This window comes from Carassius auratus, chromosome 45 (assembly GCF_003368295.1).
Source record: "Carassius auratus strain Wakin chromosome 45, ASM336829v1, whole genome shotgun sequence".
Taxonomy (NCBI): domain Eukaryota; kingdom Metazoa; phylum Chordata; class Actinopteri; order Cypriniformes; family Cyprinidae; genus Carassius; species Carassius auratus.
In genome coordinates this window covers 7145576-7171201 of record NC_039287.1, presented here as the reverse complement: position 1 = coordinate 7171201, position 25626 = coordinate 7145576, and the positions used below count along the sequence as shown (strand labels likewise).

Sequence of the window (25626 nt, the reverse complement as noted above, 5' to 3'; positions counted from 1 at the left end):
CAGTCGCACAATCCAATTATGGTATTGTGATGCATTGCAAAGTATTGAATCATGATGTGTCACAAGTATGATTGTCAAAAGTACCAACTTCGGTACCAGTTGGTACTGAAAATGGAAAAATGAGATGATACCAGCATTTCCCGCTAGCATTTTGAGTGCTGTTGAGTGGATTCTTAAACACCTCTGATTGGCCAACAGATATGTCTGTGATTGGTTACAATGATCATCATTTAATGCTCTTCACTGCGAGGTGCTTAAGAATCTGCTCATCAGCACTCAAAATGATAGTGGCAAATGCTGGTGTCATCTCATTTTTTACATTTCAGTACAAACTGGTACCGAAGTCGGTACTTTTGACAACCATAATCACAATGTGTGTTGTATAATGAGATACTTGAAAGCCTGAGCTCTTGTCACTGTCTGTTATAAACTATTGCAAATTGGCCATTTTAGTTAATGTTGAACAGACTTTGTTTGGCTCTTAAACTCTAAAGGTTATTTTGTCATGTCAAGCTTATTAAAATTGTGGTTTGTGTGCCTTACACAATCATGCAAATGAAGCGAAAGCACTCTAGGTAGTGAACTCTCTTGTAAATGAGTATCCACTGGGTGCTGTGGCATCACCCCTGCAGCTCCACTTGTTTGTCACAGAGGACATCATGAAAACAATAGCAGCTAAGTGAAACAGCAGCAGGACTTCAGGCCTGGATGAAGGCTGAGCTTTAATTAGGCCCAGTCCATGGTTAATGGAATGACCTAAAGCTTTCATTAGCATGGCTCCCCCTCTCCTCAGGGTTCCTCAGGGGGTCTCCATCACACCGCAACGGTATTGACCACCACAGCATCTAGCCAACAAAAAATTCTAACCCCATGCAAATGCATCATATGGCAATTACCTTAAATTCTGGATGTGTCCAATTAATCCTAATCAGAAGACTGTATGAATAGTGAGTGCAAGAGTGCTTTAAGTGCACTCTGATAATGAAGGATCGCACCTGTCGTTTCTACTGCTACAGCTGGGATTATATATAATATCAGATGTAAAGAAATAATAAGTTAAAGCTAATTCTTTCCAAAACAACGTTTAATCTGTGGCTTAAACAATCATCTATTAAGATGCTTATCCTGGAAAGAAAACCCAGCTCAATCTTTCTGGTAGGAGTGGTGCAATATTTCAGTAGCTGTGTTTATGAGAATGTAATAGGAAGAGTTTTTGAATAGAGAATGAGTCAAACTCCCTGAGGACCTCGAGGCCGCTGTGGGAGTTGTAAGTACGCTACTCATGCATCGGCAGTCCACTTTGTTTTGTGGCTGGGCTGATTTATTCCATACTGGCTGAGTCTCGCATTCACTGCTCTTCCAGATATAACAGCTTCCTCCTCAACACGTACAGTCGGTTCCCAGGCATGCAGTGAAAAACAGCTGAATGTCTGTTCGTCTTTTAAGCCTCACCTTCAAATGAGATAGACACATCGATTTCTTCACCTCAAAGAATTTCTCAAATGTCTTTTGGTGTTTGCACCTGCTATTGAGTTAAAGGGACAGCTCAGCCCAAATAGAAAATCTGCCATTTACTCACCCTCGAGAATGTCATGCAGGCTTGGAACAACCTGAGGGTGAGTAATTGATGACATACTGAGTGATCACTCTAAGACCAGAGATAAATACCCAAACAAAGCAAAACTAAAGTATAGTTTTGATGTGAATAATTGTCATACAGCATGCAGGTGGACACATAGCTGTACATAACCTAGATCACATCAGTTTTTTTAGCAAATCATTTAATCTTTGTGTTTTCTTCTGCATAAGTAAGAGGTGGTTCTAGAGTCGAGCATGGGTATTACAGTAATTTACATATGACACATCAAATTAAATGTATTCTTTTAAACTTGACAGGGGAAGGTGAATTCGTGGTTAGAGAGTTAGAGAGTTTGACTCCACACCCTAAGGTTGTGGGTTCGAGTCTCGGGGCTGCAATACCACGACTGCGATGCCTTTGAGCAAGGCAGTGAACTCCCAACTACTTCCTGATTGCCGCTGCATAGATAGTTGCCCATGCACTGCTCCGGGTGTGTGTTCGAGGTGTGTGTGTGTGTGCACTTTGGATGGGTTTAATGCAAAGCACGAATTCTGAGTATGGGCCACCATACTTGGCTGTATGGCACATCACTTTCAATTTCACTTTTCAGTTAGTCTCCCCAGGCAGGCCCACTAAGGTGCTGAGTGTACAGAGGTCCCATGTCTGTGCTCCTACCACAGGTCCTCAGTTGATTTTATGTTAAATGCTTTGTGTTTTCTTCTCCATAAGTAAGAGGTTGTTCTAGAGTCGAGCATGGGTATTACAGTAATTTACATATGGCACATCAAATTAAATGTATTCTTTTTAAACATGCAATAAAAAGGTGTTGATTTCATGCTGGGAGCTTAATTCCTTTCCACCTTCTGGCATATTACAACTTCAAATAGTTTCATGGGGCATATCAGGGAGGGATGCTTATGTAAGAGGTATAAAAAGATGATGATTACTTCCAGGGTTTTGGGATTTTGTGTGTCCTGTAGGAAATTGTGAGGGCATGACGTCCCATTCTGTTTGTCTGGGTGTTGTCTTGTCTTGGTGCTTTGAATCGTTTTGCATGTTATCACTCAGTCTGACTCATTGTGTAGTGAACTTCAGGAACTGTTGAATGTGTTGGGCTTCTCTGGTTGTTTTCTGAGTCCTATCACTGACATTACATGAAAGAACTAAACGGAGACAGATGAACAGTCTGGGCACTGAATATCCTGTTATTGAGAGCTGGCAGTCAGTTTCACTTGGCAGATATTTAGACCTCACAGAAGAGCATGTAGAGTTTATCTTTTTTATGACTTGTATTTGGGCAGAGGTTCGACATTCCGGTAACGTTTGGAATTCTGCCGCAAAAGAAGCTGGCTCTATCCCTTTTTGTTTAATGTGGGAAAAGTGTTCCTCAGATCCAGATTCTTTCAGAATGCTCTCAAAAGTAACTTCATGTCGAGTTTGAGTGTGTTCATATGGTGCAGTATTAAACAATGCTATGCCCTTTCACTGCACCAGGCTGAAATGTAGCGTTACTGTGTTTGATTTGATTCGGGACAGGCGAGCTAAGGCAATCCTTAAAAATATTCTTGTTTGCCTTAACCCGACCGACCCTGTCAATTTAGCACCGACTAAATTGTTTTTTGTTTTGTTTTTGCTTTTAGTCCGACCGACTTGCCGATTGTAAATTTGCGTTAAGACCGACCAATTTTTTTTTTACTCTTCAAACAACGAATACAAATGCATTAAAATACTATTAATTATATTTAAGTATTGTAAATATGTAAATTGCCTTGGCCTACATACAAATGAAGGCTATCTTCTTTAATAAAAAAAAAAAAAAAACGCAGTGACGTCATCTATGTTTACACGGATGTCACACTATGGCCTGTGTGTTCGCTTCGTCTCCTCTCATTCACTGTCAGAGTCAACGGTTCGCGCTTGGTTATGATTGCTGCGGCTGCAGTAATCCAAATGTTCACGGTCACTGTTCAAAGTCATACGGGTTCGGGCACCATAATACATACAAAAAAAATCATTAAAACAGCTCGACACCGCTTTAACTTGGCACGAAGTTCTGGAAAAACTGTGCCCAGATCTTTTCCCATCCCTTCTCCTCTCTAGTCTAAAACCGTGACCGTGTCGACTGTCACTTTATGTTCGAAAATCTATTGTACAAATCAAGCACGAATCAACCAACACAAGTTTAGAAAACGAAAATAAGAAATTTATTTTAACAACCTTCTCTCGGAGCGCGTCCAGGTGTTTTTTTTTATTTTTTTTGAACAGGCGTCACACAGCAACTGCAGCTTCGGACAAACACGCATAACAGCAAATAATACTTCTGCACACTGTTTCTCTTTTTACAACAGAAATGTGAATTCTGCCGGTATTCAGACAGTCTCATGCATACAGATAGGCTACAGATTCGGGTTAGAATCGCCTAGGGCTGTCAAAATAGCTGAAAAACTACATTCGAATTTTTTACTTAAATATGATCAAAATTCGAATTGCATAATGCATAATTTCAGTTAGGTTGAAGAAAAGCTTTTTGATTCTCTTCTGAGGCTCAATAATTTTTTTGACAGCCTAAAAAAAATCGCCAATCGATTCAATTAAAATTCTTCACTCAAATAAAACTTTTTTTTTTCACAAAAGTGACAACACAAGAAAGCAAAGTAAACATTCTCTCATTTGTAGGTTGCATTGATACGTAGTGGTGGATGCAAGTAAAACAGTACCTTATTTTTTCTCACCTGAAATTCATGCAATAAACATGTTTTTGACAAAGATTTAAATTTGTTTGTGGTCTATATAGCCTATACAAAATTCGGCCGATTGTGCTGCAGATTAGGCCAATTTATAGTCCCCCTGAGACTGCGTGAGAGACGGAGCAGCTCACACTCTGCAGCAGCGGCTTGTTCACTCACAGCTTTAGCTAATGGCAGGGCTACACAGTCCATTTCGAAAACATAATTAAGTTTTACCCTACTAGAATTGATTCCAGAAAGTTATCTTATTCATACTGTAATAAGTCATTTGCATGTGAAAGTAGAAACACATTCAATTCAGATGAAACTTCTGGGCTGATTGTAACGTGCACGTTAACTTTCCTCATGAAATGTGTTTATAGATCCGACAATATCCTCCACGATGTCATGGCTCGTGGTCATCACACTCTTAAGCTGTTATTAGCAGCAGGCTGTGTAATGTGTGTGAAATCTTTTCATTTTTGTTGTCACTATGGCCATTTGACTTATAGCAGTGTCCAGTGTTTCTTATACATTTGAGTTATGTGTGATGGCTCTTCACTATATCAAAACTGACCGCCACAAATGGAGATTCCAAAAGGCTTATACTTAGGTTAATAAAATGATGCTTGTTCAGTGTGAACGCTGTAATCTGTTAACGTGGGCATTGAAAAAATACACACCACATAAACACGGCAAACAGAGTATGTGTAAACCTGGTGTTATGTGTCACTGTCTCCAGGAGGTTACTTGAGCTCTGAATGGTTTAAACACTAGCAAGAATTAAAATGAAATGCAACTTATAAACTTTAGTAATAATGTGACACTGCCTCGATTGTGCAAGTGACAATTCCTCTGTAAACTGTGCAGCATGCAGCCTGCTTATAGTGCAGAAACAATCACGTGATTGAAGACATTTGTGCATTTTTAGAGAGAAAGAGAGAGTGTGTTGTGATTCACTTACGCTGTTTGTGAAATTATGTCTCACAGAATGTTTTCAATTTACTTTAGAAGTTATTTAATGAAGAAATATGAATTGTACCACAGCTTCAGCATTTATTATTTTAGCTGCGTAATAGAGACTGAGACGGTGCCACTGCATGTTGTGCCAAACCTCAGCTTGAGATCGTTTTTTTTTAGATTGGCCTTTTTAGAGACCGCCGATCAAACATCCCAAAGCAATTATAGAATCGGTAGCCGATCAATCAGAGCAACTCTACTCATGAGCAACCTTCTGAAAGCTAAAATGACGAATGGGACACCCTACAGCCTTTTGGTACCGGACTACTGTGCTAGGTACAAAAAGGGACCCAAAAAAGTGGTATGATATGGCTCGCTATTTTGGTATCATTCACAACTTCTGTCAATAGAAATAGTTACTTAGTGTACGGTACTGTATTGTACTGAACTATATCACTGAACGCGCCATTAAGTGTAAGCAGTTAATTTAACATGTAGGTTTCAGGTATTTCTAAAAGTAAACATGGCTTTCCAGTGTTTTATTTAATAATTCAAGTAAACAGAACTGTAATATCTGTAATAAAGAACACCGAAATAAATTAAGTGCAGTAAGTGGATTTCTGTTTTACTAGTCATTATTGTTGTTGATTTATAATTAATCTTAATATCAGGGCATTAATCAGTGGCATGTCTATTAGTCTGCATTGCACTGCAATGCCTCTTTTACAGCTCCCATATTTTCATTAAAAAATCAGTGTTTTACTTACCCAAATCACTTAAGACCTAACTTAATGAACTACTAGGTGATTTCACCATGAACCAATGCATTAATGCATGAGCATTCAACAGCAGGTACCTGTCAATCTGACAACACTGAAGGTGGCAAAGTGAGTTGGTTCTTTGGTTTTACTGTAGGGGTCTTGTATCTTTTTTCATTTTACTATGGTCTTGATAGTGAAACTAGGGCTGGGCGATATATATATAAAAAAAAAAGATATCTCGATATTGTAACAATTTTTACGATATTCGATATATATCTCGATATGTTTGCATTTGCATTTAAATAATACAAAAAACATGATTTTCTTTTGCCCATAAAAAAAACACAAAAAAACAATTTGGATTAAACAGCTTATTTAAGCAGTTAAAAAATCTAGACCAAGTGATCACTTACTGCTTTTTATTAAATGAATACATGTAGGCCTATATAGCCCCTTTCACACTGCCATTCCGGCAAATACAGGGGTAAAGTGTTCCTGCAATTGTTCCCTGGTCGCTAGATTTGGCACATTCACACTGCCAGTGATGACCCGGTATATGTGCGTGCTTTCACACACAACCCTTGAAGATCCCGTAACGACACGTGACATCAGCGCGTGACGTGTAATGTACGAGTCGACAACGCTTGGCACGTTATACTTTAACTGAAGCAAGCAAACGATCTCTGAGTCAGCGCGGAAAGTGAGGAACTAACTGATCTCTGCTTCATTACAGTTTGCACATATGTTTTCGTCGCGAATGTTGATCTTCCTTCAAAACAGCCGGTAAAAGAGTCGCGCGATAACGCGCGTCATCACTTCGATACCGAATTAGATCTGGCTTTTGTTCACACAGCGCTCGTTCCGGATCGATTACCGCAATGTTACTATGTCCCCGACCCGGGTTCGATTCGGTAATCAATTCCGGGACGTGGTTGCTTTCACACAGAAGGCGACCAGGCAATGTTACGGGAATATTGCGGGTCCGACGTGCAGTGTGAAAGGGGCTTAAGTAACTGAAGCAGTGCAAATTAAGTACAGAAAGTGCATTCTACTTTCTACTACTTTTTAGTGGATGTAATACACAATTTATACTATGCAACTGGGATAAGTATTTTATTTTAATTTTTTTAACAAGTTTTTAAGCTAATAACACAAGTCTGTCAACTGTCTGCGGTTTTAAGAGAAGCTCTGTGGCATGAAACTATGTTCCTACTGACATTAAAAACCCTCTTAGATGGGGAGCTAGTTGCTGAATCACATAGGTATTTCTTATATATAAATATATATAAATGAATACCAAAGACTTTTGCATTCTCTCTGTCTTATGGAAATTATGGAAACTGGTATTATGGAAACTGGTAAACATATCAGTGAAATTCCCTTATAGTAATTCCAATTGGCCATAGCCTATGTTTCTCTATTCAAACATAGACCAACGCTACTTTTGCGTCATCGAAGGGTAACGCCCCTTTTTGGGGGAAAACAAACGGATTCCTTATACAGAACTCGCTCCAGGGACCTTTTGTTTTTCATTGTTTCTGATGTGTACAGGCCTGTCAGAAACAAATTTCAAACAGATATTGTTTAGTCTTAGCCTGCGAATATTTCAAACTTAAAATCAGTTAACAGCCAAGGTAGCATGCCTAATGAGAGCTAACGTTAATCACGTAGCTACTAGCAACTTCGTATTTCTAACTACAACAAAACTGTCAATAGCTTAAATCAAGTGAAATATGATCCAAGTAAACCACCAACTCCTCTTGACATGGCCTCATCGTCTAGTTTATCATTCTGTGAGTATGTTAATGACAAAAATAGGCTACTTGGTGATTCCACGAGATAATGGTAATGTTAGATGTCCATATTTGGCCACTGCGTGGGGTTATTAATCCAGTTTTCGACCATTTCAAAGGAAAACCTCTGTAAACACCGTATCCAGTAGCTTCATTAAATACCTCTCACCGTCCTTGGCTGGCAAAGAGAGTGTGTATGTTTCTGCCATTTTTGCGATCAATAAATTAGAGCGAGTTCTGTATCAGGGGAATCCGTTTGTTTTCCCCCAAAAAGGGGCATTAACCTTCGATGACGCAAAACTAGCGTTGGTCTATCAGCGGTCGAGTAAGTGCATTTATTTTGCGATCACAAATGCAAACAATACAGTTGAGATCTCACGTCAGAACACAGACTGGCTGAACGACGCTTTCATTAGATCGCTCAATTCCAGCTTGTTAGTGTTTTCAGATTATCGACGGCGGCTCTTCCGCAATGAGGAGTGAGCACGTGCGCATGGTTGCCAGATTGCTTAAAATAAGCAAACAACGGGCAGAAAATGTATCCTTGTAACAGTGGAGCTCTGATTCTGAGATTTAAACTCTTGTTATCTGGCAACCGCTATCATTAAGCTGTCGTAGTAGAGGGGCGTAGAGCATTTACAGGTTGCTTTTTTGGACATTCAGCGCGTTCTTTTGGGAAAGTATGCTTGAATTTGAAATACTCGATATTCCCGATATATTCAAATTTTACATCGTCGTCAAAATTATTCCGATACTATCACTAATATTCGATATATCGCCCAGCTCTAAGTGAAACACTCGTGGATTTGACATTCCTGTTTATTTCAGTATCTGTCTGATTCAGCGGTGCAACGTGGCATATGGAATTTAGAGTGGAAACCGGAAACCTCCTTGTGGTCTGCCAAAGAATATTGGATCCTCATGCACGCTTTTCAAGCTTCTTTCTGTGTAATGGTTTTCAGATTTAATCTGACATGCTCAAAAGACAGGTTTCCTCAATCCCCATCATTGCGAGGAGCTTGAAAACCTGATGAAAATACTCCGGAAAACAAATACGACATCAGGGGCCAGAGAACACAAACCCCCTTGGTATGTGAACACCATCCAAAGGCTGAAATAAATAAATCCCAGACTGAAGGAATTTGTCGTCTTTTTTTCTTTTTTGGAGAAGGGCTTGGCCAAGATGCTGTGAAAGCAGCTGTAGGATAGTGTGGTTTTGGCTCGACCACTATTATGGTTTTAACAGGGTTCTTCCTCTTCCCACTCGTCATTGCTTACCCTGCTCTAGAGGAATGCAGACAGGGCCTTTCTCAGGCTAATCTGTCTCTAATGTGAGGAGCAGCTCTGCAGCTAAATCTCAGGTCCCACACTTGACCCCCTTCTGGGCATGGACTTGTCTTTTACACTAGGTTTCATTTCTGAATTAAACTTCTACAAATTCAGTTTTTGTCCTTCGGGTCAGACTTTTCACATTTATTAACACCGTTATATATAGTAGTGGTTCAGCAGATCACAAAACTTTTTTTTGAAAACCATTAAAAAACAATTCAATGTAACTTTGCTGTATAAACCTTTTCCATTGATTTCTTAAAGCGAAGTACTTCAAAACCACAACAAAAACTACTAGCCTAGCTAAGGAAGTTAAAAAAATGATTAAAGACTAGTGAACAGCCAGTAAATACATAACAAATACATAAATTGCAAGCACAGATCAATACAACAGAACAGAAGTCTGCAGATCTCACACGTGCTGAACCGTGTTGCCTGGTCCGTACAGATCACGTATCATCTACGATCTCTTCAGTCCCTAATATATAGGCCCAAGACGCTAAAATATGCACCAACATCCAGCAACCTTACATGCACTCCTAAAAAATAAAAAGGTACAGAAGCTCTGACTGGGGTGGTAACCTTTAAGAAGTTACTAATATGTACACTATAGGTACTAATTTGCATCTTAAAGGTGGTGAATGTAAGATTCAGTCTCTACTAAAGCATAAAAATACCATAATATTTTTGCATATATTTAAGAAATATGCTAAGTTAACATATTTATCTGAAAAACAATGCTACAGTCAGTTATTCTCCTTTGAAAATGTTCTGGGCCGGAATGTCGGTCTTTGTTTTGGTTTAAACCGCCCACTGCCAGTTTACCCTATTGTATTGCACCCTGGGTTGCCAGTTGGTGGAAAACACAGCATATTTAATTTCATTTATCGGCAAGTGCAGTCGTTCCTGTTTGTATCATCAATCTGGCAACCTATGTGTGCTCAAGTCTGAGGAAGAGGTGCCGGGTGAAAAAACCCCCCTTTCCAGTATTTTGAATTTGGAGTGCCATACCTAGTTCAACCACTCAGTGTCAATCCTACATACAGCACCCTTACGCTGTGTTCACACCAAACGCAAATGGAGCGTCCAATTCGCATCTACCGCTTCTAGTTTCCATTTGAACATTTTGAATGCATTCGTGCGTCTTGAGCGAAATAGATACGCGTAGAAAGCAAGAGTTTGAAGGGAAATTGATGCGCGTCCGAGGTGAAATACGCTTCTTGTGGGAGGGGCCAGTGCTAGGCGGTTGTCTGTTTGCAAGATGGCTGATGTTGATCGAACATTCGGGGCTTTTCCACTTTTTCCTGCACATGTCCTCTGAATAAACCAGACCTCCAGACGCGCTTAAACGCGTCTTTACATTGACTTATCATTGAAATAATTTGTGCCAAAAGGTACTACTTTGCACACTTTAGGGGTAAATGAAGAACAAAGGCGTACTTTTTGAAAAGGTACTGCCCCATTGACAGCTTTTGTTCCTTTTTTCTTTCTGAGAGAAATAGGTCAAGCAGTTTGGAAAATGGATAGATGGAAAAATTTTATTCACAGGTATGAGATGTAGTGTTTTTTTTATTGTTTTTGTTTTTTAACTTATCAGCTTTCAAATATTTAATTGGTTATTTTTTGAGTGCGCTCTCTATAAAATATATACTTTTTTTTTTTTTTTTTTTTCTCAAACATCTAGAAAAATCATGGGAACTCATTGGTCAGTAGAATATCAAAAGCAATTTAAATGTACATTTGAATGTACAATAGATGTTTTTTTTTTCTACAGTAAGCACCTATGGACCAATACTGAATGGATTTTCAAGACATGCCCTCATAACCTGAAGGAATTCCTCCCTCTCAGTGTTTATGTAACTGATCCCGAGCTTCATCTGTCCCAGCTTGAGGCTCATTATAGGTAATGGGCTCTCTGACAATTGAGGTCCTCCCCCTGTTGGTGGAGATCTCCAGTGCAGCTTCATATGTACACAATTTTAAACTGGTCAGCAGCAGAAAGCTAGATGGGGCGGATGATTGGCATTTAGTGGGCGAGCAAGTGGTAAAGCGTTGGATGTAGTGTGGGGGATTTGATGGGGCTCCCTGTGGATTCACAGTAAGGAAAAATAAAGGAGATGGAAGCAAGTATACTCAAGAAAAATTGGTCTCAGCAAGCATATTAAAAGTTGGCTTTCGTTCATCACTTGTACTTGCTTATCGTGGGAAGCGTTTCAACACCCCAGACAGGTTTCTCTGGTTAGTGAGCAGTATCCATGGATACATGATAAAGCAGGTTTTTACTCTTTATTTTATTTATTTATTTATGGAAACATTGAGAGAGAGAAAAAACAATAGAGGGAAAAAATGCAGAATGGGTTCAGGAAATGTTATCTGTGTTCCTGAAAGCTAACAAACATGTTACGCAAACGTTACATTCGGGTGACTGAGGTTTTCAGATTTTGGATACGTCACCTATGAGTGGCACCACTCAATGGGTTGGAGCACATCCGCTAACCACTTGTGTCTGGGTAACTGTTCATGAACACAAGCACATTATTTTTACAAAGCTAAAAAGAGCATTATGTGTATATCTCACAGTGCCGCTCTATGATGTGTTTGCGTCACAGGGGTGGTCCGAGCTGCTGAAAGAGATTCCACAGGAAAGAAAGGCACACAATAGAGAGGAAATGAAGGGGTGTGTGATAATGGCTGCTAACGCTTCAGTCCTCACACACTAAGTGAGATCTCGGAGTATAAGATCTGCTTCAGTCCTCAGCAGATGGAACGCTCTGACTGAAGATCAGTTGACTGACTCCATGACTAATAATTCCTTGCATCATCTAGACTTTACTTGCTCTCTACTAAAAACGATGTGTAATTTTCTATATTAGATTTTATTAGGTAATATAGTCCAATTAGTACATCTCTGCTTCTAGATTGGTTACTGGCCAGAGTACTTCCAATGCATTGTGTCTTTTTCACTTGTTCTGAAGTTCATAGCACCCTGTAGGGGTCACAGTGACACACTATAAATCAGTGGTGATCAAGTGTGCTCTATTGTAGAGTTATTTAATCAGCACTGGTGCTCTCCAGTTCTGTTTAGACAAACACATACTCAGATGTACAGAGTTAGTGGTTTTGTACGTGCTGTTTCTTGCTCGTGGACTCAGCAGCAACACGGCGGGACTCTAGAGTGACTATTTTCTGTCTCGTATCACATATTGCCCATGACACCAGTCTGTCAGCATCATGTGACCTGATCACCATTAATTAATATGAATATAAATATCAAAACTATAAATAATAAATAAAATAAAAAATCTAACCATATATTAATAAAATAACTATTATTATTATTATTATTATTATTAATACAAATAACTACATCTATATAGCGCTTTTCTAGGTATAGATAATAATTGATCATTATTCTTTATAAATGATGATATACAAAAACAACATTTTAAAAAATTCGGTTTGGTTAAATCGATGGTCCGTATTTCTGCTAGTGATGCACTGAATTTGCTGAAGAATCATTGAGTTAATGTTATACAATATACTTTATTCAGTCTCATAGCTTTGAAGTAGTGTTCAATTAAAGATTTTTATGGTGTTCTTCAGAAACTGTGAAGTCGAGGACTCATCGATGGCATGTGACCTGAAGATGCTCAAAGAAGATTTCTTCCTGTTGGATGTGAAATATTGTTTTTGGATAAGTAAGCAAATGCTAAATGACATTACAAAAGCTATTATGTTACTCTGCACTCTTTACAACACCTGGAATCTCCAAAGCCACAGTGCAAGCACGAACTTGCCATGCCTTTTGTGAACCTGATTTGTCTGGTTACACTCCTGGCATGGCTCAAACAGTGTTAATATCCCACAGGAATCTCCTATCTTCTGAGGATATACACAAATCAAAGCATGCTGTTTTGTTCTTCTTGGTTAAAGAAAGATTTTAATTTCAGGCATTTTGAACATTTTAAACTACGGAGCAATGCAGTATAGTTCAGAACTAGAACATAGAGTTGCTTTTGAAAATATGGAAAAGTTGGTCAGTCAGCCATGATTTTTTAAATTAGGTATGCCTTTAGAGTTTAATGGCAGTAAATGGATCGTTTAAAACTGGTATTTAGTTTTAGAGAGCTGTTCCGTTCAAAGCTGATAAGGCACAAATCTAGACCCAAATCTTGAGTCGCCTAACAATTCAATTAAATGTGGCTGTGCACAAACAGTCAGCTTTGCCATCACAGGAATAAATGGCATTTTCAAATATATTAAAATAGAAAATGGTTATTCAATGTTGATATTTTTTAATTTTACTATTTGTACTATATTTTTGATGAAACAAATGCAATCTTTTAGATAGGGTTGGGCTGATAGACAATGCCAACGTTAATCTCCAATGACTGAGAGACATCACGAAGTTGAGCTAGCATCATGATCTTAGAACACAGAGGCTACAGCTATAATAATATGCAGCTTCTTTTCTGCTAAAATATTTAGTGAACTGAAATGTAGGTTTCAGTGTTGATGAAAAGACCTCTATGTCCACAACATAAATTTCACTCATTGCTTACAGTTTTAATCTCCAGATTAAAATGAGTCTGTCTTCTATGCATCATTTTACTACCATTATTTATATCTAATTATCATACATTTTGATGAATGGACTGGTTTGGAGATTGAGCTGTGGGTTATTTTTCTTAATAATCCTTTTTTCTTAAGCCCTTCTTTGACATAACTTCAGTCTTTAGGAATAAATGGCTCTTTTTGAATTGAGATTTGAAATAATTTGTCTAAGTGTCAGGGAGAACAGCTGCTTGTGCTCTCTAGAACACAAGACCTCGACAGTAAGATCTTCTCTCAGTTTAGCCTGATTGATTAATGTAGGACCATTACTTCTGTTGAATCATAGATCTTAGTTTCTTCAAAAGCATTTTATGTTAAATAGAAAAAAGGAGTAGGCAACCCTCATTTATCAAAATAAATGCAGAGAGCCAAATCAGTCCTGAAATCTCTACGTTTAGCTTCCCCTCATCACCTCGCAGCCGCACCGCAGCTTTGCTCTCCACCCACTCACACTCAGTCTTTCACACGAGCCCTGCGGAGGGAAATTATAGGAGGGCACTCGGCAGGAGCAGGTGCACCTGCATGGTGAAGAATTTATGGAGGTTTGAACCTATGCAAGATGGACTGCAAAGAGGTCCAAAGACAGCATTTTAGTGTCCGTTTAAAATGTGAAATCCCATTATTGTATTTAAGGACATCTGGTTACCCTGTATGGGTTAAGCAGTAAAAGTCAAGGAGGTCTTGTTGTAAAACTGGGACAATGTGACACTTTTTCAAATATTTTTGGGTGATAATTGCATAAGACATGGTTCGTAAAATCACTTTAGATGCTAACAGCAGCTGATTTATCTGACAGGCCAGTAAAGCAGATAAATGAAAATATTGGAGTGCTGTATTGGTTAATGAGATGAGGCTATTGAGTGTGGTGCATTTCATCATATCCTAGTATAGTCTTTATTAACATAAAAGCTTTAGAGCATTTCATATGACAGACAGTCACACTCTTATTATATTATGTAAAACAGTGTTTCCCAACCTCTTTTAGTCATGGCACAGTTTTGATTAGTAAAAAAAAATTCCACGGCACATCACTAAGCACTGAAATATAGCAAAATCGCACAAACATGCATTGCTTCAAATTGTATATTAAAACCAGATATTATATTATAAGTAGTACTCATATTTAATTGTGAAACTTGAGCTTAAGTCAGGTAGGAACACAGTCATAGGTAACTTTGTTGTTGGCAGTGTTGGGCAAGCTACTTGGAAAATGTAGTGAGCTAAGCTACCAATTACTCTACAGTAATTTAAGCTTAACTACACTGAAGCTACCCCCCTGGGAAATGTAGCAAGCTAAGCTACATCAATAGCTTGCCACATCTAAGCTACTTTTAAAATTACATTTTGTGTTGAACACGTTTTATTACAAGTCAGTGCTATCTCAGTGCTCAAAACTTTCAGTCAAACAGATAGGCAGGTGTAATTGTTTAGTTTAATAGTTTTTTTGTGATCCTTATCAATTTGGCAACAAAAACAATCAAAATACATGTAATTAACAAAGTGCGCACAAGTAAGCACCTGTTGCATGGGGATGCTTAATATACTGTAGGCCTTTGCAGAACAAAATGCAAGACCTCCAAACAGTACAAAAAAAATGACCAGGCTGGACCCTGATAATTTTTACAAGCAGCATCTGAAAACATATTTTCTTTCTGTTATCTCGGTCAGTGTCATGTACTTGTCAAGGTATGGCCACGGCGACTCACTCCTCGGGATTAACTGTTCTCCGACCTCATCCTATGCCATCGTTTCATCAAATAATTTTTTGCGTGACTGGCCAAGGAGTGGTACCATCCAGAGCAGAAGGTGGCGGTAATACATCATAAAGATGGTTGGTTGCTGTCCACCGTAAACACGAACAAGATGAAGTAGCGCCGTCGCGCCACTACTGATCCAGGATCAGCGATCTTAGCAGTTGTATTTCTCGTTCTGAGTTTGAGCTTCAGAAATGCTTGCGAAAATGTAGCTTGTGTTGAAGCTACCGCACTACTTGGTAAAAAAAAAAGAGCTTCGCTACTGAAAAGCTATTTGATTTAGAAAGCAGCGAAGCTACGACCAAGCTACTGAGAAATGTAGTTAAACTAGTAGCTTCGCTGCTTGTAGCAACGCTACTGCCCAACACTGGTTGTTGGTGATGATAAAACAACAAATTTACAGACTATGCCCACCACTTCATTCTGAATGGAGTTTTAAGGTTTCACTGACAGACTGAGGATCCAATGGCGTTATGAGGTTTAGTCACAAGCTCTTCTGAATGCTTTTCATTTGTTAAATATTTGTAAAATATTTAGACCGAAAGCTTTGATAATTTTTCACGGCACACCTGACAACCTGTGATGGCACACTATATGCCGCTGTAAAAGTGGTTGTTGTAAAAGATTGCAGTCTCTCTTTTCCTTAAAATTTAGTTATAACACAATTCTGAAGAGAGTGTCTGTAGTGAGACTTAAAAAAGAATTTAACCAATAAATTATGAATTAATATAAAATGTATTATTATTATTATCATTATATAAAATAATTAAAATAATAATAACTGTCTAAATAAATAAGTTTGGCAGTGCAGTTATACAGCTATCATCACTTTTCAGCTCTGTTCCCCCGTTCCAGGCAGTAAACACAATTTTCACACAAGGTTAATTGACTAACTCGGTGATCCAGCTTACCATTAACCATCCTGTTTGCACATTGCTGCCATTCATTCTGAATCGGGGCTAATTAAGTAAAAAGAACATAATCAATGCTTGTGTTTTTTTCTGGCCATTAGCTAGTACCGAAATCTAATTAGCACTTTTCACTCACACAGTTCTTTTTAATATGTGTGAGTGAACTTATTCTGATTTGTTTTGAGGGGAAATTCAATCTTTCACTGGACTTTTATTCTGAGAGGGTGGCTCTGCTCGTACTCTCTGTACTCACTGTGTGTTTATCTTCAGACCTCCAAGTTGATCCTGTTTTACTCTCAGAAACTTCTTCCATTTCAGCCTGGGAGAACGAAGTCAGACAGATCCTGTCAAAAACCTTCAGGTCAGAGAAAAGTCATTGTTCTCCAACCCAAGTACAAAGAGGCTTTTGTTATCCACACCTACAAACCTGAATCTTCATACCAGCAGCATTAGGGTTTGTTTGCAAAAGATAATTTTGTAAAAAAAAAAGTCATTTTGTAGCTACTTTTATCTAAAGCCACTTACAATTAGGGATGTAACGATATTGACAACATCGCGCTATCGCGGTGGTAAACTTGTCTCGATATTGTCATGGTTGGGTTACAATATTAAAAGGACAGGTGTCCGTCAAAAAGCAAGAGGAATAAACACAGTCCCGTAGAACAAATCATTGTTAACTACATAGACCATGATCCTTTGCGCTGCGTCGTCACAACAACCGTTGTTAAGCCAATAGGACTGGACGCTGCATAAATACAACAATAAATTGGCTGTTGACTGGCAAAAGCAGAATAAATGTCAGTATTTTTCGCTATTATCATCACAAACACTATCGTGAGCTATTTAACAATACCGTGAGCTTTTCCACAATATCGCAATAAATATCGTACCGTGAGGTCAATATCAAAATTGTACCGTACCGTGAGATTTTGATATCGTTACATCCCTACTTACAATTGGGGGATACATAAATCGATTCTTCTTAAAGAGGCAAACAGACACAGGAAGTACTTGTAATACCAAGTTTTAGACATTGTTCAAATAAGTACAAGCTTGAAATAGAAGGAATAAATAAAAGCAAAAGTATTTTTTTTTTCGTTTCTTTTTTTTTAACGATGAAGCCAAGTATTTTCGAAAGAGATGAGTTTTCAGCTGACGCTTGAAGATTGTCAGGGATTTAGCATTCCAGATGGGGTGGAAGATCATTCCACCAGCCAGGAATGGTGAACGAGAATGTTCTGGAAAAGTGATTTTGAGCCTCTCTGTGATGTTACCATGAGGTGTTGCTTACTAGCGGATCTCAGACTTCAGGAGGGAATGTAGATTTGAGTGGAAGTAGGTGAGTGTTTAGCATGTGGATGTTTTATATAAAAGCATTAATGTCTTGAGCTTGATGCAAGCTGCTACCAGTAACCAATGCTAGGAGATAAAGAGAGGTATAACATTGGCTCTTTTGGGCTCGTTGAAGACCAGTCGTGCCGCTGCATTCTGAATCATTAGTAGAGGTTTGATTGTGCTTGATGGAAGTCCAGCCAGAAGAGCATTGCAGTAGTCCAGGCTTGAAATGACCAGGGCCTGGACAAGAAGTTGTGCAGCATGCTCTATTTGAAAGGGCCTGATGCGTTCAAGATGCATTCAAATACAGCCTCAGCACAACAAAATGGAGCAGAGTTCAGGGGTCTAGAAGCACTTTTGTTATAAAGTCAAAATGTTTCTGAACCCTGTGAAAGTGTTCAACAGTGACAAGGTAGTTAATTTGATGAGAGAGAAAAAATCAATACAGAAATAAATGGGAGAAAAAAAGTAGTTGAATTGTGCCTTGAAAGCTCTAGAAGGGAATGCAAGAGCGCCTCCCATGTGAATGAGCCCCTTACAGCTTCAGGTGTCACTGTGAGTCAGAGGAGAGAAATGTCCCAGCAGTTCCATGTTATAATCACAACTCCTAGCCAGTTTCTCCTCACCACTTTTGGGGCTGATTTGAGAAATGTGCTCAGAATTCTTCCCCAGTTCTTCCTGTTCTGGAAAGGGGAAAAGAGAACTTCCTTTGCTGTATGTATTAATGATACAAGCTGCTCTAGCCACCATACACTCCCAGTAGAGGAAAATTGTGCTAATGGCTATGGCCCAGGAAGCTTAATGACCTGTCCAGGGCTTAGACTGGAAAAGCACAGTGAGATTCATTCACAGAGTTAGAAGAAGGATGAGAACTGTCTTCACACCATTCCTGTCTGCTCCACAGTCTATGGTGGATTCTACAGACCTGCCATTTACTTCAGTTTGTGTTTACATTTGTAGATTCTAATTTAAAATATATGCTTATGCAAATCTGAGTTTTGTGGAAATTAGTATTTGGACATGCTGACACTTTCTGGAATTTGTAAGTCATTAATTGTCTATTTTCTGATTTTGGGAGATTGTTTCCAGCAGCAGCTAGAAGTGAACTTTAGTAAGCGAATGAACTTTTCAGCTACTTATGGTCTTATTATGAGGATTTCTCAGAGAGCTGGTATTTCATAGGAGTGCTGTTCTGATCTTTATCAGTTGCCTTCTCAAGCTGCATTTCTGTGATTTTCTGTGATGTGATTCAAGTCTTTGTTGTGCAAAATGCAAATAATTATATTAAACATTCACATACATTTTAAATATGTAATTTATTATTTATATACACTACTATTTGAGGTCAGAAAGATAAAAAAAAAAGTTTTTAAAGAAGTCTGTTATGCTCACCAAAGCTGGATTTATTAGATCAAAAGTACAGTAAAAACAGTAATATCATGAAATGTTATTGCAATTGTCACATGATCTTGATATGCCAATTTGATTCTCAAGAAACATTTATTTGAAATAGACATAATTTGTAATATTATTAATGTCTTTACGGTCTGTGAAAAATGTAATGCATTTTTTAATTTTATTACTGAATTTTATCTCATTATTATATAATTCAGGTAAATAAACACTTGTTTTACATTAATATATACTCAAAACTGATAATTTGCACAATACATTAAAGCTGTTGGGAAATTTTGGGACTGACAGTAGGCAAAATTACTTCTATTTATCTCTAGTGATTATGGATTCATCACCCGCTTTTTATGCACAGAAGATTACAATGGGTCTTAAATAATTGTCTCTTTGTAGCAACTTTGTGCAAGGTACCCACTCTAGGGCACAAAGATGAAGCAGCACTTTCTGAGTGAGTCACCGTCTACTCTGTGTTGAACTTACAACCCGTGACATCTCATCTCTGTTCTTCTCTCCGCCAAAGTAGGCAGAAATAAAATTAATCTGGTGCAGTTTGGATCTGCGCATTTCTTTACTCTTGTTTTTCAGTCCCTCTCCTCTGCAGTGCCACAAATATCAACCAGCCAGAGATAAGATGGTCCGCCTCCCAGAAATGGAAGCAGGACACAGTTGTGTGTTTTGATGGCGATGGCATGCAGGCCAGTACAGGAGCCAGATATCAGCCCTGCTGCTCATTGCTAAGCCATTTTTGGATGTAATGAATTGACTCTGTGATATGTTTCCTCCTACTCTAACCTGTGGTAGAGCCCCAATTCATAGCTATATCCAGCCAGATTTGTATTTTTTTAGAAGAGGCAGGGCAGTTCTACTTTTATATTGCCAGAGTGACTTACAAATCTCCCAAATAGCACAGGACTGAAGTTTGTGTGGTTGTTTAGAAACTTCAGTTTCAGTTTAAGGTTGTCGAAGCATCTTACTCCCACACATCTTATATAAGTGATACCATCATCTTTACACCTCAACCAAACGTGCTCAAAGACTAACAGGCTTTGTCTGTAATTCAGTTAAATAGACAAGCAACCAAATCAACCTGTCAGAGAACAAATCCCACCTCCTTTTCATTAGCTCTTAATATCTAAAAATAATTTGATATCTGCACAATGACGCATCAAATCTCTGGCCTTCTATTTTTCCCTTCCCTCTTGTTGCTTTTTTTTTTCATGCGATTCTCCGAAAGGCTGGAATTATATGGTGTGAGGCTGTTTGACATCCTCTCCTGTTAATTACACCACAGTTTTCTCTTTCTTTTTCTTTCTCCTGCTGTTCTCTGTCTCTCTCTCTCTCTTAGCTATTTTCATCTGTTCCTCCTACCATCCCTGTGACTGTGTTGCTAGGGACTGTCGGTGGAAATGTGGATGTTTCTCTCGTAGAGGGAGCCAAGGTTCGTCTGGTTGACATGCTTACGGTTGACAGCATGTACGAGGCCTTTGGGGCTTGTTGTGAGGAAAGCAATGTTAATTTGTAACACTGTTTTTGGGCCATTATTGTTCAGTGAAGGGAACTCAGTTGAGGAAACAATCTGTTTTATTATCTTTTAAAAGACGTTTGGATTGTGCTTTTGTTATAAAATAGACTTTGCTCTCATCAACTGTGAGAATTTGCGATACTTTTTATGATTTTTCAAGATTAATAAATCAATTCAGTGGAAGTTTTGCTTGCTGCATTTTCTGCTTTCTGGATCATTTGCAGCAAAAGTTATCTGTATTTTGTTAGGAGGGGTTCTAATATATATATAATATATATATATATTTTTTTAATTTACATTTTTTAATTAATTGACTTAGAATTTATAATTCTATACATTATTTACAGATTAGTTTATTAATCCATTGGGTAACTTAGCAATAATACCAATAACTTCTGACTGTTATAATTTTTTAGTGTTTTATTCATAACATTTCCCTTATAAATACTTGCTTTACAAATAAATAAGAAATCCTAACAAAAAAGAGGTAATAATTTTGGTAGATTAAAATAAACACTGGATGGATTTTTATTAGTATAGGGTGGTTGTGTACACACACTGCCAACACACATTTCAGTTTAAACAACTTGTAAAAGTGCATGTCGCATCCAATGACCCCTTTAAGCTAATTAAAGCTTGCAAACCCTGTTACCACATTTTTCCTGATGTGAGTGAATAGTACAGATATGTCATACTGCATATTGTGCGTTAGATTGAATACTTGTCGGCTATGTGTGTGTGTGTGAGAGAGAACTTTATCTTCTCTGTTCTGTCTGTCGTTTATTTTGACACAAGTTCTGTCACTTTTCATTGATCTTTTTATAGAAAGTGCCTATTAGATCATCACTGTCAGTGAGCAAGAAATATGTGATTGGATCAAAGAATAAACCTCCTTCACACTGTTTATTAATGAGTCTGATGTATAGAGGCGCTTTAGTGGATGCCAGTACATTGAAGAAAGGCTTTGGGATATGGAAATATTATTTATGGAATAATAGATAAATACATTTGTCATAAACAATTTCAGGCTATTCAAAAAATTTCACTAGTCGCTTAGTTGCAGGAAAAAGCAACAAAAAAAATCTACAAGTGAACTCACGCAGTCCCTGACTAACAGATAGTTAACGGATGGTGTATGTAGTAATATAGGCTAGTTACATCGGACAGGACATCCAAACATTTGCATTTAAAATACTGTAAAATACAGATAAGAGTAATACATCTGTAAAGACACTAAGTTTATTTGTGTGTACTCACAATAACAACAAAATGTGTTTTGTAAAATAATGGAAGCAAACAGGACACGCTTTCTGCTGTCTCGGTCTGTGAACTTGAGCCTGAAACTCCATGTATATCTTTGGCTTATAGACTTTAAAAAAATATCTATACTTTCAAATGAACCAATTCAAATGACAAACTATTCTCAGATTACGTAATCCATATGAAACATGCATACATGAGCATCACTCTGTGGCGATGAGTCAGTGTGACCGACTTCTTTTAAACCAAAAACAAAGAAAGCACTAGTTTATCAATGAATTATTACAATGTTAATGCAGCCTCCTTTCTGTTTTTCCCTGACACATTCATAATCCTTACTTCTTCCAGTCTGGTGTAGCAAGCTTTATGAGTGAATTTGAGCACTTATTAGGCTATGTATGCAATTAAAGGCTCTGTATTATGATTTAAATGGTATATTAATATACGTGCGATTAGTCGACTAATGCTTCAAATGAACGACTAATAGTTGAGCAGAAAAAACTTTAGTCGGGGATAGCCCTACATACCGCAGAGGTAAACTTCATCACTGGGTGGTATTGATTTTTACCCAGGATCCCCAGCAGAGTGTGAGCTTGTCATGTGAACAGCTGAATCACCAGTGAAGTAGCAATGTGTGTTTGTGTGTATGATCACAGCTGTTAAAAAAGATTAGCGGCGAGCTCTGCTTTTCATTCTTCCTGTCTCTGCCGGCTGATGATTCATTCGCTGATGGCTCAATCATGCAGACAGAGGAGAGGAAATCTGCTGGCATTTTTAATATCTGATGCTTGCATCACAGGTGAAAAGACACAGCTTCACCGCCTCAAAGATTAGTCCAGACTCACTGTGGTGCGTTTGGAAATTAATGCTGCTTTCTGATGAATTGCAGCAATTAAATTAAAGTTTTATGCTGCTTGTTCAAAACATTAGTGCCTTTTTATATTTGTTTAAGGTTAGAATATCACACCAACACATTAGCTTATCAGAGAACTGTGCTTAAGAAACATTCTGTTTTGTTTGTTTTAGCTTGCTAGTTTTCCAGTTCTGTGCATGGGCATAAACAGCTAATTTTTTGCTTAATTATCATACTGATATAATCGTTTATTTTAAAGCTGCTTTTCTGTTCCACAGGGCTCAGCAGACCTTTTTTTAGTCTGACCCACTCAGACTAGCAGCTATAAATGTATGTACAGTATATGTGTATAAATAATAATACTTAAAAAATTCTTAATACTATGTCTAGAAATTTAATGGGAATTCTTTAGTGAAAAGATCTGGGAACCCTGAAATGTTACAGCCATGTAACTCCATAAAAGATAACATAAGATTTATAATTTTTTTCTTTTTAGTGATCATAAGATGAAGGAACAATGTATAGTTGGCGCAGGAGCGCAAATGAGAATCATACTCTCATTCATATCTTTCCTGTATTGAGAAACGAAAATGTATTGAGAGAGAGATGGACCGACTGACTGGGAGGAGGGAGAGAGTGAGAAAAAATAAATATGAAAGCAAGGAAAAATGTGCTGGGTGCGTGGGAGACCACATCAGCCTCAGTCTGTGGAGGGGTTCCTCTTTAGTGGGTAAACACTGTCTTCCATGGTTGATGGGTGAAAAAGGATGGGTTTTTATCATCAACCACCAGGCAGCACAAACCTGTCTTTCCATTCATATTTTTGCCATTAAATATTGTGCTAATGGGGGATTATGTTGTTGCTCATGACTTTCTTTGCCCACACAAATTCGAAGCCTTTAAATGTAGTCACTCACAAAAAGTGAGGCAGAATACCTTTTTTATATACCAAATTACTGTGCACAAGAAATCAGCTTTACCACTTTGTCTTGCTTTTGCAAATCTGGCTATGTTTTTATCTGTACACATCAAAACAAGCACAATCCTCCATAGTTCATAATTTGAGGTGCACCTAAGGTTGCCATTGAGAGGGTCGAATTGATGAGTGACTAAAGGAAGAGGTGTTCTCTGTTTTGGAATGGAGTCAAATAGGCTCTTATGTTGTTTTTCTATGTGGCCTTGCACTTGGAAAATATTAATATGTTAAACTGATATGGTAATATTTTTGTTGTGTACTTAATTCAAAGTGCTTTGTAGTACATCAGGGACAGTCTCTCTGGCACAACCTTGGGTAGTAATCTTGTTTATGTGGACTGCGATGATGGTGAACTCTAGGGCTGCACAATTAATCGAATATCTAACGTTTGAGGCTAAATACTAGTGGTCGATTGATATGCGTTTTTTGAGAGCCGATGCCGATATCTTGAGAAGCAAGGTGGCGAATAGCATATATACAGCCGAGTGATATATATATATATATATATATATATATATATATTAGTGCTGTCAAAATTAGCGCGTTAACGCATTCGATTAATTTGAAATATTTAATGCGGTTGCAGTTTTTTTTATTTCCAGTTGTGGCCTATGTGTGTTCAACGTGCAAAGAAATATGGTTAAGACCAAGGAAGGACTTTTAGACGGAAAGTTTCAGTATAAAACTCTGCCGGATTACACTTCAGTCTGCCACAAGAAACATTACTCTTCATTTAGTATGCCACAAGAAACAGCAACATTAAAATCATGAACTCAAATGTCATTGTTTAAAAAAAAAAAAAAAACAATGACTGTAACAGTGCGTAAATCAGACCTTTCTGTAACGCTAACGTTAATAAGCTTAAACGAAAATAACGAAATAATTGTGTAGCGGAGTATTTTTTGTACACAGTGCCGCGAACTGTCAATCACTCCTGTACGCGTGCATCACTGTCCTCCTCAGCTGCAGCAACTTGCGCTCTCTCTCTTCATCAAGCTTTAAAACAAAAAGGGAACAAAAATATCATATTGTCTTTGTGCATAGGCTATAGATTAATTAGATAAATGAATATCTAAATTTGTGCCTTGCCGTCTATGGTATTTTTTTAGAACTTAGAAAAAATATGCTGCAGCCAATGAACAGCCAGCGGGGGCTGCAGGACGACTCAACCTCCGCAGACAGTTTTTAATGTTTATCAGACAATAAATACTCAATATTTTGCTTTAGTATAACTCACAACGAGTTTCACACACCTTCTCCGGCCACGTTGAGTTGTTGACACTTAACAGTGGGAAAAGCGACACATGCGCTATTCACTTGTATAACTTAAGGGTGAATGGGTTATGTAGTTTCTGCTCTGGGTGGGATGAATTAGGAAGCTTGCATTGTGAAGGGCGCTCTGAAAATCGGCAGTGCAGGTAAAAGATTAAAACCTCTATTAAAACAGATGTCCAAATGAGCGTACCGGTACGCTACAAGCACGTTCTGGGCGCACGGAGAGGTGGCCGTACGCTCAAGAGCTATATTTGGAAGTGGCGGTACTGAGTACTGGTGCCTACAGGCCCACTTAAAACACTGGCAATGACTATACTTTGGAATTTTTTTGCAGTCCACTTAGAATTCAACATGGAAATCATTTTTGTTTTTTATTGGCATTGATTGTTTTGAAATTCAAATGGTACTTACATGCCTGTGTTTTTATTTCTGTAATAAATATGGCTTTCAAGACAACAGTTAATTTGGAGGATATTGATGGTTTATTGCAGGTATGTTGTTTACATGAGAAAATCTGTGTTACAAGTTAAACAAAAATTCCAATAAACAATCATATTTTGAATTT

The 25626-nt window shown here is 38.1% G+C and overlaps 1 protein-coding gene across 7 annotated transcripts in view; it reads left to right on the top strand.

Annotated features, from left to right (window-relative positions):
* LOC113063071 (signal-induced proliferation-associated 1-like protein 1) overlaps positions 1–25626 on the top strand; it is a 79688-nt gene that overhangs the window by 19599 nt on the left and 34463 nt on the right. The window contains exon 1 of one of the 7 annotated variants that reach the window (XM_026233235.1): positions 16463–16788. The exons of the other annotated variants lie outside the window; for them this stretch is intronic. The gene's annotated coding sequence lies outside the window, so the exon portion shown is untranslated. Of the gene's footprint in view, positions 1–16462; positions 16789–25626 lie in introns of those variants that run through there. 7 annotated transcript variants of the gene reach the window in all.